The following is a 13615-nucleotide window of genomic DNA, read 5'->3' on the forward strand; positions in this document are numbered from 1 at the left end:
GACGCAACGTTGGATCACCAACGTTGCCCTCAACGTTGGCACTGATGACAAGTCATCTTAGCCTAGTTTCACTAGCCTTTTTCTTTTGTTTTCAATAGAATTATGCACTTACTTGAGCCAAAAGCAAGCCAATTGGGTAGATTTTCATGTTTCCTTTGATTTAATCAACCATGTATGAATTCATGCTATTTCATGAGGTTTTGTGCTATAATTGTCACATATTATGAAAGAATGAATATCTCATGATTTTGAGCATACCTTTGATGTGTTTGGTTGATTAATGATAGGTGAAGAAAGCTTGGAGAAAGGTTGATGGAAGAAGGAAGGGCTAGGAGGAAGAGAGAACAAAAAGTTTGAGCAAAAGTTTGCCTCAAACTTTAGCTCAAACTTTTGGATTAATTATGAACCAGGAAGTAAAAGCTGGAGCAAAAGTTAGACCCCTAACATTTTGGCTAACTTTTGGCATGAAAAACACTCCCTGGATGCACAAAAAGTTTGCGCCAACGTTAGCCCCTAACTTTTTGGCTAACGTTGGCGCATGAAAAATACTCCCTGGACTAGCAAAAGTTTGCGCCAACGTTAGCCCCTAACTTTTTGGCTAACGTTGGCGCCATGAATAACCAAGGGGAGGCCAACGTTGGAGCAAAAGTTAGATCCCTAACTTTTGCCCCAACATTGGTATCAGCAAAACAAGGGTGCTGATGTGAAAAGTTGGAGCAAAAGTTAGACCCCTAACTTTTACTCCAACTTTTACTCAAGCTTTCATGATTCCAACCCAGTTCAATTCGGTTCTTCTCCAAACTCCAAGAGCAATCAACCAAGGCCTCTCTCAACCCAATTCCACCAAGAGAAAAGGCCCAATTGAAGGCTTGAAAACCATTTGAAGAAAGTGTATAAATAGATTTGAATTTAAGTTTTAAGGGAGCTTCCTTTTTAGTTTGGCAGAATAGCTTTCTTTTCGGTTTTGCTTGGAGCTCACTTTTATTTTTCTTAGCATTGTTGTTTTAATTCAAGAGAATTTGGGAGGAGAATTGATCTCTCTTCTTCCTTGTTCTTGCCCAGCACTTTTTACTTTTCTTGTCTTGGATTTTGGGTGGAGAGTTGAAGAAATTCTGTTTCAATCTCACCTTGGGATCTTGTTTAATTTTCTGATTAATTGAATTTCAGTTTCGGTTACTTTCTTCTTCATCTACTTTCTTTGAAATCTACATTTCCTTTGCAATTGTTCTTGTTGGATCTAGGAAGGCATTGAGATCTAGACTTGGTTTTCTAGTCTCTTGGGTCCTGAGATCCGGATTTCCCATTTCACATTCCCTGTTTACTATTTTCATGCTTATTTACATTTCTGTTTTTAGATCCGGTTTGATTCAAGACATCCTTTACTTCTCTGTTTGTTGCAATTTACTTTTCCTTGTTTAATTCCTGCAAATCCAACTCCCAATTCCCTTTACAATTCAAGCCATTTACGTTTCTTGCACTTTAAGATTCTGCAATTTACATTTCTTGCGTTCTAAGTTTCTGCCATTTAATTTCTTGCTTTTTAAGATTCAGCACTTTAAATTCCAGTTCTCTTTAATTTCATGCAATTCATCCATTTCTTTTACTTTCTATGCAATTTAAATTCTGCAGATCACAAATCTCTCAACCAATTCTTGATTCGCTTGACTAAATCAACCACTAAACTAAAATTGCTCAATCCTTCAATCCCTGCGGGATCGACCTCACTCCCGTGAGTTATTATTACTTGATGCGACCCGGTGCACTTGCCGGTTAGATTTGGGTGTTTTGGAGAAATTTGTTTCTCTACGAAAATATCCCATCAAGTTTTTGGCGCCGTTGCCGGGGATTGATTAGATTGACAATGATTAAGTAAGGTGGTGATCTAGATCAAGCACTTTTTCTTTATTTTTCTCTAATTTTGACTAACCCACTAACTGTTTGAATTTTTGCTTAAGCTAACTAAAACTTCATTCTAGCAGTAGATTAAAGTGTCACTGGTTTGTGTGTTTCTTATGTTCTGCTTGTATGTCAGGTACAAGAAGAAATACACCCATCTTTCACGAACAAGACGAAAGAACTCTTAGAAGGTTAAGAAGAGCTGAAAGAGGGAAAAATATTGTTGGAGAAGAGGAATCAGAAGAAGAATTCCAAGATATGGAGGAACATTCAACCAATCCACCAGGTGGAGCAGACAACAACAATAACAATCCACCCCAGAGGAGAGTTTTAGCCTCCTATACTTTTGCAAATCCTAGACATTGTGGAAGTAGCATCTTAACTCCAAATGTCAATGCAAACAATTTTGAACTAAAGCCACAACTCATCACTTTGGTTCAAAATAATTGCTCTTTTGGTGGAGGACCACTTGAAGATCCGAACCAACATCTATCCACCTTCTTGAGGATTTGTAACACTGTTAAAACTAATGGTGTGCCTCCTGACAGCTACAAGCTATTGCTATTCCCATTTTCTCTCAGAGACAAGGCCACTCAATGGTTGGAATCCTTTCCAAGAGACAGCATCAACAATTGGGATGATTTGGTAACCAAGTTTCTTGCCAAATTTTACCCACCTCAAAGGATCATAAGGTTGAAGACTGAGGTACAAACATTCACACAAATGGAGACTGAACCCATCCATGAGGCATGGGAGAGATACAAGGCTCTAATCAGGAAATGTCCTCCTGAAATATTCACTGAGTGGGATAAGCTGCAGAATTTCTATGAGGGCTTAACATTGAAATCTCAAGAAGCTTTGGATCATTCAGCTGGAGGTTCCTTGCAACTCATGAAAACTGCAGAGGAAGCTCAAAATCTCATTGATATGGTGGCTAACAACCAATATTTCTTTGCTCATCAAAGAAACCGCCAACCATCACAAAGAAGAGGAGTAATGGAGCTAGAAGAAGTGGACTCAATCTTGGCTCAAAACAAGATGATGCAGCAGCAAATTCAACAACAATTTGAGCAAATGGCCAAGAGGATTGATAGTCTCCAAGTTGCAGCAGTTAACACTAGCCAACCATCAACCACATGGGGACAGAATGAAGAAACTCAAGAAGAACAACAACAAGAGCAAGTACAGTATATGCACAATCAATGACCAAATGAAGTGTATGGTGATACATACAATCCATCTTGGAAGAACCACCCAAACCTCAGATGGGGAGATAATCATACCCAAAACCAACAACCATGGCAGAGGAACTCAAACCAAAACAACCCAAGAAGCAACCAAAACCACAACCAGCAGCAGACTAACCAAAACCCCTACAGAAAACCTCAAAACAACTACCCCAACCCCAACCAGTACCAATCTAATAACCAACCCACCAACCAAAATGCCTACCATCCACCACCCACATCTTATAACCCACCTCAAGTATCACCTGAAGCCCAAAGAATCACTAACTTGGAGGCCGTGATAGACAAAATGTTGAAATACCAGGAAATGACAACCAAGAATCATGAAGCCTCCCTGAAGAGTCTAGAGAGGCAGATGGGGCAAATCTCCAAACAGATTTCTGTTGAGAGACCTTCAAGCTCACTGCCGAGTGACACAATCCCAAATCCTAAGGAAGAATGCAAGGCGATACAATTAAGGAGTGAGAGAACATTGATGAGCAATAATGACACTATAAAGAAGCAAGCAGAGAGCAGCAAAAGTGCAATAGAAGATGAAGAGCAAACAAAGGCAGATGAAGCCAAGGATCAAGTTGTGATGCCAAGCAAGAGAATTGAGAAACTCAAAGAGAAAGACAACCAGCCACACGGTTCAACAGAAGTGACTCAGGGACAGCAGCAAATAGGAAAGAGCACCACACCTCCACTGCCATATCCCCAGAGGATCAACAAAGAAACCAGGGACCAGCATTTTCACAAGTTCCTTGAAACTTTCAAAAAGCTGGAAATCAATATTCCTTTTGCTGAAGCACTTGAGCAAATGCCTCTGTATGCCAAATTTTTGAAGGAGCTTATCAACAAGAAAAGAAGTTGGGATGAGAAGGAAACCATACTGCTCACTGAGGAATGCAGGGCTTTGATTCAAAAAGGGTTTCCCCCTAAGCTTGAAGATCCAGGGAGCTTTTTGCTACCTTGCACCATTGGGGAATTAACCATCACTAAAGCAATGTGCGATCTAGGAGCAAGTATCAACTTAATACCATCCTCCTTGGTAAAAAAGCTGCATATAGAGGAAGTTAAACCAGTACAGATATCTCTAGAGCTAGTAGATAAGTCAACAGTATACCCCAGGGGTATGATTGAAAACCTTCTGGTCAAGGTGGACAATTTCATATACCCTGCAGATTTTGTGGTTCTAGATTCAGAGGGGGATGATGGTGACTCTATTATTCTGGGAAGGCCATTCTTGGCCACTGCTAGAGCTATTATAGACATAGAGGAAGGAGAATTAACTCTTAGAATGCATGATAAGAGTGTCACTCTGAAGGTGTTACCAGAAGCACAGTTTGGTAATGAGAAGAAAAACTATATGGAACTTGACAAGGAAGAATCACAGTTAAAGGAAGAAAGCAACAAGGCGATTCACAACAATATCCCAAGGAAAAAGATTGTGCAAAATGATGAAGAAGTCCAAGAGAATATTGGAGTATTAGCCACTGAAAGGATGAAAGATCCCCAAGGTAAGCCTACGGCCAGAAAAGAAAGGTCAACGAAAGAAAGGATGAAACGCAGAAACAAAACAAAAAGGGGTTGGAAGAACAGGAAGATTCCAACAGAGGGGCTTTCCAAAGGTGATAAAGTGCAATTGATTTATCAACAACTAGGATCAAGCCAACAGACTGATGATTACTACATTGTCAGCAAGATACTCTCATTAGAACATGCTGAAATTGAGCACTAGAGAACAAAGAGGAGAATCACAGTCAGGGGAGACAAGTTGAGGCACTACAATCATTAACCACCATAAAAGGAAAGCCCCAATGTCAAGCTAATGACATTAAAGAAGCGCTTGTTGGGAGGCAACCCAACCTGAGGTAATTTTCCTTTCATAGCTATTTCAATAAAAAGGTTAAATGATTGGTATGTATTGCAAGGAGCTAAGTTTGGTGTTTCACACCAAAACAATTTAAGGGAGAATCAAGGATTTTAAGTTTGGTGTTCCACCAAAATCTCATTTAAAAGCACATTCTCACCTTCTGCACAAAGGGATTACTAGCTCCAAGCAATCTAATAAATCATTTAATCATTGTCTGTTTCTAGTTTTTAGTTTTATTAACTTTAGCAAAGACTTAGGCTTTCACATATGGTTATTTTAATGCATAAGAAACATGGCAAGGGACTAAGTTTGGTGTTCACACACCAAAGTAAGTTCAAACGCCTACAAGAAAGTCTTGCACACTAACCAGTCATCTAAGGGCTTGAGAAACAAGTAACTTCCATTAACACTGCAGGAATTCAATCACTCTCTTGGGAGGACTACACACCATTAGCTGAGAGAAAGAAGAAGAAGCCACCAAGAGGTTGTATTGTCACTTAACTCCATCAGCATTGAATTGCTCTAAATTGGAAGTGTGAATATGCCCATCTTAACAGTAACTGTTAGTTTAATAGTCTTTGCATTATGTTTGTTTCTCTTAGAATAAGTAAGCTAGTCTATGTGTGTGCTTGTATGTTTACTTTCACTTAACAAAAAGCATGCTTTGTCCCCTGCATTTTCAATTCAATAAAAGAAATGTTTGAATGTGAAGTGAAATAGTTCTCTGTTAGATAGAAGTAAAATAAAAGTAAGTGGTGGTATATGTGTGATTGTATAGTAGCTCACCTTTAATGAATAAGAACACTAGGATGTCTCCTCTTAAGTAGAAAGTAGCTACTGTCTATGAATCTCAATCGAATAAAAATCCTTGGTTAGAAAGAAAAACAAAAAGAAAGAAAAACAAGGGGAGAAAAAGAAATAGCCAAAAAGTGGCAGAACAAAAGAAAAACAAAAAGAAACAAAGCTGGACACCAATAGCTTGAACCTTAGAATATATGCCTGTGGTGTCTTTGTATTAGGATCTGCTTGGATTATTAAGCTCTTTGGAGTGCATCAACACTTGATGACTTGGGTTAACTAACCCGGGATCATCAGCTGAAAGTCCACTATCAAGAGCACCCTAACTACAAGGCATTTAGTAGCCCAAAGAGGTGCTGGGCATCAATGTTCTAAGAAGGAATGTGAGCCAAGTGTCTATAGTGAATAATGTGTCAAGTATAAAGAAAAGGAAATGAACTTGCTACACATGACACTCAAACAAAGCTTATGAACAAGATAATAGCCAAAGATAAAGGAACAATGAGAGGTCACAACAGTATGTTACTTGAAGCTTGAAGGAGACTTTCTAAGCTTAAGAATCAATAAGAGGTGAGTGTGTGCATATCCACATAAAACCCCATGAACTACCAATAACACTCTACTAGCATGAACATCCTCTTCCATTTCATTCTTTCTTCTCAATAAATCATTTCTTGCTTGGGGACAAGCAAGCTTTAAGTTTGGTGTTGTGATGACAAGTCATCTTAGCCTAGTTTCACTAGCCTTTTTCTTTTTTTTTCAATAGAATTATGCACTTACTTGAGCCAAAAGCAAGCCAATTGGGTAGATTTTCATGTTTCCTTTGATTTAATCAACCATGTATGAATTCATGCTATTTCATGAGGTTTTGTGCTATAATTGTCACATATTATGAAAGAATGAATATCTCATGATTTTGAGCATAGCTTTGATGTGTTTGGTTGATTAATGATAGGTGAAGAAAGCTTGGAGAAAGGTTGATGGAAGAAGGAAGGGCTAGGAGGAAGAGAGAACAAAAAGTTTGAGCAAAAGTTTGCCTCAAACTTTAGCTCAAACTTTTGGATTAATTATGAACCAGGAAGTAAAAGCTGGAGCAAAAGTTAGACCCCTAACTTTTTGGCTAACTTTTGGGCAAAAGCTGGAGCAAAAGTTAGACCCCTAACTTTTTGGCTAACTTTTGGCATGAAAAACACTCCCTGGATGCACAAAAAGTTTGCGCCAACGTTAGCCCCTAACTTTTTGGTTAACGTTGGCGCATGAAAAATACTCCCTGGACTAGCAAAAGTTTGCGCCAACGTTAGCCCCTAACTTTTTGGCTAACGTTGGCGCCATGAATAACCAAGGGGAGGCCAACGTTGAAGCAAAAGTTAGACCCCTAACTTTTGCCCCAACGTTGGTATCAGCAAAACAAGGGTGCTGATTTGAAAAGTTGGAGCAAAAGTTAGACCCCTAACTTTTACTCCAACTTTTACTCAAGCTTTCATGATTCCAACCCGGTTCAATTCGTTTCTTCTCCAAACTCCAAGAGCAATCAACCAAGGCCTCTCTCAACCCAATTCCACCAAGAGAAAAGGCCCAATTGAAGGCTTGAAGACCATTTGAAGAAAGTGTATAAATAGATTTGAATTTAAGTTTTAAGGGAGCTTCCTTTTTAGTTTGGCAGAATAGCTTTCTTTTCGGTTTTGCTTGGAGCTCACTTTTATTTTTCTTAGCATTGTTGTTTTAATTCAAGAGAATTTGGGAGGAGAATTGATCTCTCTTCTTCCTTGTTCTTGCCCAGCACTCTTTACTTTTCTTGTCTTGGATTTTGGGTGGAGAGTTGAAGAAATTCTATTTCAATCTCACCTTGGGATCTTGTTTAATTTTCTGATTAATTGAATTTCAGTTTCGGTTACTTTCTTCTTCATCTACTTTCTTTGCAATCTACATTTCCTTTGCAATTGTTCTTGTTGGATCTAGGAACGCATTGAGATCTAGACTTGGTTTTCTAGTCTCTTGGGTCCTGAGATCCGGATTTCCCATTTCCCATTCCCTGTTTACTGTTTTCATGCTTATTTACATTTCTGTTTTAAGATCCGGTTTGATTCAAGACATCCTTTACTTCTCTGTTTGTTGCAATTTACTTTTCCTTGTTTAATTCCTGCAAATCCAACTCCCAATTCCCTTTACAATTCAAGCCATTTACGTTTCTTGTACTTTAAGATTCTGCAATTTACATTTCTTGCGTTCTAAGTTTCTGCCATTTAATTTCTTGCTCTTTAAGATTCAGCACTTTAAATTCCAGTTCTCTTTAATTTCATGCAATTCATCCATTTCTTTTACTTTCTATGCAATTTAAATTCTGCAAATCACAAATCTCTCAACCAATTCTTGATTCGCTTGACTAAATTAACCATTAAACTAAAATTGCTCAATCCTTCAATCCCTGTGGGATCGACCTCACTCCCGTGAGTTATTATTACTTGATGCGACCCGGTGCACTTGCCGGTTAGATTTGGGTGTTTTGGAGAAATTCGTTTCTCTATGAAAATATCCCATCAGGCACCCATTTGTTCTCTCTGAAAATGTTGCCTTCAATGTTGGTGGATCAATGTTGCCACCAACGTTGCATCTCCCTCTCTTCTTCAATACTCTTTGCTCTGTTTCTTCCTCTTCTTTCTTACTTCTTTCTTGCCTCATTTCATCTAAAATCAAGCAAACAATTTCATCAAAGTTGGCTATAATCACACGGTGTTTGTATCATGTATATCATCAAGCAAAAATTAGCATAAAACGTCATGAAAAAGCACATAAACAACCATGTTTAATTGTCTTAGGAATACATGAAATCTCAATCCAAATACTTACATATTGTGCAAGAAAGTGTATAAAACCCAAGGAAACAAGTGAAAAATGCTTGGGAAACTAGCATAAGATGACTTGTCATCAATTTCAACATTCCTCTTTCAAGGTTCTGAGGAAATCCAAGTATGATCAATTTCTCTTCCGAGACAATTGTTCAATTGGATCAAGATCGAAACCTTTCAAGCAAATCAAGAGAAAAGAAAGAAGAAGAAGAATGAAAACTATTATTGATCCATTGAATTATAACAGAGCTCCCTAACCCAATGAAATGGGATTTACTTCATCATAGCTCAATTCAAATTAAAAAGAAAGGAAGTGCAGGAAGAATAGAGAAAGTACAGAAAAAAATGATTGCAGAGTTTCCCGGCAACGGTGCCAAAAACTTGATAACGAAAAAAATTATTCTTTCGTTAATAACTACCGGCAAATATACCGGGTCATATCAAGTAATAAAACTCACAAAGAGTGAGGTTGATCCCACGAGGATTAACGGATTAAGCAAACAATGGTTGACTGATTAGCCTAGTTAGACGGTTGATATTGGAGTGATGATCAAGCAGAAAATGTAAATGACTAGAAATTAAAAGAAAGCAATAAAGTGCGGAAAAGTAAAATGACAAGAATGTAAAGTGCAGAAAGTTTAAATGACCATAAAGTAAATAAAAGATAAAATGAGCATTGGGATCAAGAGATATTGCATTCTCCAAATCAAGTTCATTCTCATCTCTTCCTCAATCAATCCATTCATTGATCTTCTTGGAAATCTTAAGTGATTGGATCCCAATGTCTTGGCTCACCAATCTCTATAAGCTTGAACAATTGCCCAATGTCTTGATTTAATTTCTCATGGGAAGAGATAAAGTATGATCACTGATTATACCACATATTTTTCTAGATCAATGCATTGGTAGGATTACAAGTCACTATATCCATCCAACCCCTAATCTAGTCCAACATGAGAAAGCATTTCTAGCATGATTTCCTCATTCCTCTTTCAAGGTTCCGAGAAAATCCAAGTATGAACAATTTCTCTTCCAAGACAAATGTTCAATTAGATGAAGAGCGAAAGCATTCAAGCAAATCAAGAGAAATTAAAGAAGAAGAAGAATAAGAACTATTAATGATCCATTGAATTACTACAGAGCTCTCTTTTCCAATTGCAGAGGGGTTAGTTGTTCATTGCTCTGTTCAAACAGAAAAAAAAAATAAAGTGTAGAAAAATAAAGATGAATATTAAGAAATTAAAACTGAAATTGAAACTTCAAAATTCATAAATGAAAATTACAAACTGAAACTAAACTACTACTAAGGAAGAAAAGAAAAGGAAAGGAAGAAGAGTGTGTGAGGGGAGAGGTCCAAAGACCCACTCCTAGTGGTGTGTGTCAGGGTATGTGTGTGTGCGTGATTCTGGACTCCCCTCCAATCCAGAATATCCTCTTCTATCAAGCTAAGGCCGTTATATAGTCTTACAGACTGAAATGAAAGAGCAAATTACAATTGAATTAAAATTCCTAATCTAGATGCTTCTTGTTCATTGAATTGAGTGATGTTGATGGGCTCTGCTTGCTTGAAAAGTGAATGCATGATCAGGGGCCTTTAGTGGTGTTGCCAGTGTTAACAATTTACTCCCAAACCCTCTTCAACGTTTGACTCAACGTTGGCCTGCAAACGTTCACTCCAACGTTTTCCCGGTCACGCGTATGAGTGGGCGACGCATACGCATGACCCTTGTTGCTAGCGTTTGAAATGAGCGTTAGAGACAACGTTGGTGCGCTAAATTTCTTCCCACGCATTCGCGTGGGCGACGTGCACGCGTGGCTTGCCAAATTTTCACCCTCACGCGTACGCGTGGGCAACGCGTACGCATGGCTTGTCATTTTCACTTCTTACGCGTACGCGTGGGTGATGCGTGTGCGTGGTTGCCGATTTTTCCATGCATTTTTGTCGAGCACGTTGGAGGTAACGTTGGTTCACCAAAGTTCCCTCCAACGTTGGTTCTTCAATATTTATATACCAACGTTGGTTCTCCCTTCTTGCTTTTCTTTGCTTCTCTACTTCTACTTTGCCTATCATAAAAAAAATAAGTGTATCAAAGTAATATACAAGATAATCTTTACTATACTAAGTGTGCTAATAATGCTCAAAATCATAACTTCACTCAGTATGATCTATTTTGTCATATTTACCCTGTATATTAACTAAAATTCACCTATGCTTGAGATTTTGTTTCATGCAGAGATTTTTCATGATTTTACTCATTTATCAACAATATTTGTATGAAAACTAAGCTAAAATCTACTGAAATAACAACTAAAAACAGGCAATGATACACCCGCATCAACTTGCTGGTACAGTTGTACGAAGTGTGGGGATTTGTGCACCACGCATAAACAAGGAATAACAACAAAACGTAGAAAGAGTAGTGAAAAATCAGTTAAGGCCTCAGAGATGCTTATTCTTCTGGATTAAGATGTCATACTAACTACTCCAACGATGAGTGATTCCTTCAATGGCAAGGCTGTAAGTGATTAAGCCATGGGTCGTGGTCATTAATCTCCTCTGATCTAAACCAAACACCTGCACAGGCTAGATCAATCTGGGAGAGGGTAAAGTTCACGCAATTCAAACTCTGATGATCCTAACAAAAACGCAACAGACAAGGTCGGATCTTCCGGATTGAAGAATGATGCTCTATGATTCTAGCGCTTAGAGCCACAGGAACCTCAATTACCCCTGAGTAACGAAATTTCATGTCACATATACTAATTAGCCCAAGTAACTTGTTGGTACCCATGATGTACTCTCATGCTATAGCTCAATACTATCCGAGTCAGAACTCGTAAAGAACTCATGTAGAATAGGTGGTCATACTTTCGTTCCACCCCAAATTCATAAAGATGAAGAACGACAATGCATCATAGAATAGAATCAAACATATATTGAAGTAGAAAAGTAATTGTATTAATCAATAGGAATTAGTAGAGCTCCTAACCTTAACCTAGGAGGTTTAGCCACTCATACTGTACAGAAACATAACGTATGATAAGTTCTAAGGGGTTGAAGATCCTAAACATGGGTGATCTTTGCTTTTATATACTATCCTAATAATTAAAAATCACAAAAGTGAAATAAACTAAGCAGAAAGGTGCAAAAATTCACTTCTGGGCCCACTTAGGTGAGTATCTAAGGCTGAGCTTGGCATCCAACTTGAGGAATGGTCGTTGTACGCCCATTAGGGGGATGTGATGAATCCATATTTGACGATATATTTTGGTTTGATTTGAGTGGATTTCATCACATAAACTCACACTTATTCACTAAAATAGCATACTTTTGTATTTGCTCCCTTAATTGAGCTTAATTGTGAAAACATACATTTTTGTGCTTAAATTAGTGATTTTAATCCCACTTTTATGCCATTCGATGCCATGACATGTTTGTTGAGTGATTTAAGGTCCTAAAGGCAATTTTGGCAAGGAAAAAGTAGAAGGAAGCATGTACAAAGGGAGAAAACATGAAGAAAACAAAGGAGAAGCATACATTGGAGTGTGCGTGCGCACAACCACCTGTGCGTACGCACAAGAGCCACAAAACCATGTGTGCGTACTCATAAGAAGAAAATCAGCATGTGTGCGTAAGCATACTAAAAGAACTGAAGATTGATGGTTTAGAAGTTATAGTAAACTCTCGTTGCAAGTATAGTTACTAAACCAAGCAATCAACCTTTCTTACAAACGTTTTGGTTGTCACAAGTAACAAACCCCTAAATAAATTGATAACCGAGTATTTAAACCTCGAGTCGTATTCTCAAGGAACTGCAGGAAAGTATGTTCTTATTATTGGTTATGAAGATTGTAAATTGGGGTTTTGAAGGTACGGAGCAAGTAATTTAAATTGCAATTAAAATAAGTAAAAGACTGTAAAATAAATAAATGACTGTAAAACACACTTTTGGCAAGGTATGAGAAATTGGAAGTCCTATCCTAGTTATCCTTATCAATGATGATGAAAATTGAATCTTAATTTCACTTAGTTAACCTTTGCTAGAGCAAGAGAAGGTCAAGTGACTAATTAGTTAGATCCTCAAATCCTAGTTAATCCCTAAGGAAAGATTGGGATTATTGAAGTTCAATTCAATTAGCAAAGATAACGATTATCAATCATGTTGAGTTTGATAACTCCTGAGTTACTGATTTCTTAACCAAGACCAAAAGGAGAAAAATAAATCTACTGGAATAAAAATAATTTGGATAAATCGAAAGCATTCATAGCATAAATAAAACAATCATAAACTGAAATACCTCAAATAACATTAATTAAGAAAATCATATGTAACATGGAAGAGTTCATAAATTAAATTGAGAGGACAAGTAATTAAAAATGAATGTTGAACCTAATAAAAAGAGATAATCCTGAAAGCGAATAAAATTCTAAATCTAAATCCTAAAAGAGAGAGGAGAGAACCTCTCTCTCTAAAACTACATCTAATCCTAAAATTGTGAATTTGAAAGCTTGATTATGAATGGATGCATTCCCCCACTTTATAGCCTATAATCTGTGTGTTCTCGGCTGAAAACAGGGTCAAAAGCAGCCCAGAAATCGCTCTCTGCAATTTCTGTTACGTTCAGGTCGCGGGCAAGTGACGCGGAGGCATCGTCCACGCGTCCGCGCGGATTGAAGTTTGCAGATGCGACACGAGCGCGTCATTCACGTTTTTGCATCACCTAAATTCGGAGAAGCTATGAGAAATTATATATCAAATCGAAGCTCCTGACGTTAGCTTTCCAACGCAACTAGAACCGCGTCGTTTGGACCTCTGTAGCTAAAGTTATAGCCATTTGAGTGCGAAGAGGTCAGGCTGGACAGCTTAGCAGTTTCTCCAACTTCTTGTATTCCTTCCACTTTTGCATGCTTCCTTTTCTATCCTCTGAGCCATTCCTACCCTGTAATCTCTGAAATCACTTAACACACATAT

The 13615-nt window shown here is 38.0% G+C and overlaps 1 pseudogene; it reads left to right on the forward strand.

Moving 5' to 3' along the window:
* Nucleotides 1-2619: 2619 nt before the first annotated feature.
* On the forward strand, nt 2620-4920 carry LOC148564795 (uncharacterized; annotated as a pseudogene).
* The last annotated feature ends 8695 nt before the right edge of the window (nt 4921-13615 follow it).

Source organism: Arachis ipaensis, chromosome B5, assembly GCF_059453495.1.
Source record: "Arachis ipaensis isolate K30076 ecotype BB chromosome B5, ASM5945349v1, whole genome shotgun sequence".
In the NCBI taxonomy this organism is placed as follows: domain Eukaryota; kingdom Viridiplantae; phylum Streptophyta; class Magnoliopsida; order Fabales; family Fabaceae; genus Arachis; species Arachis ipaensis.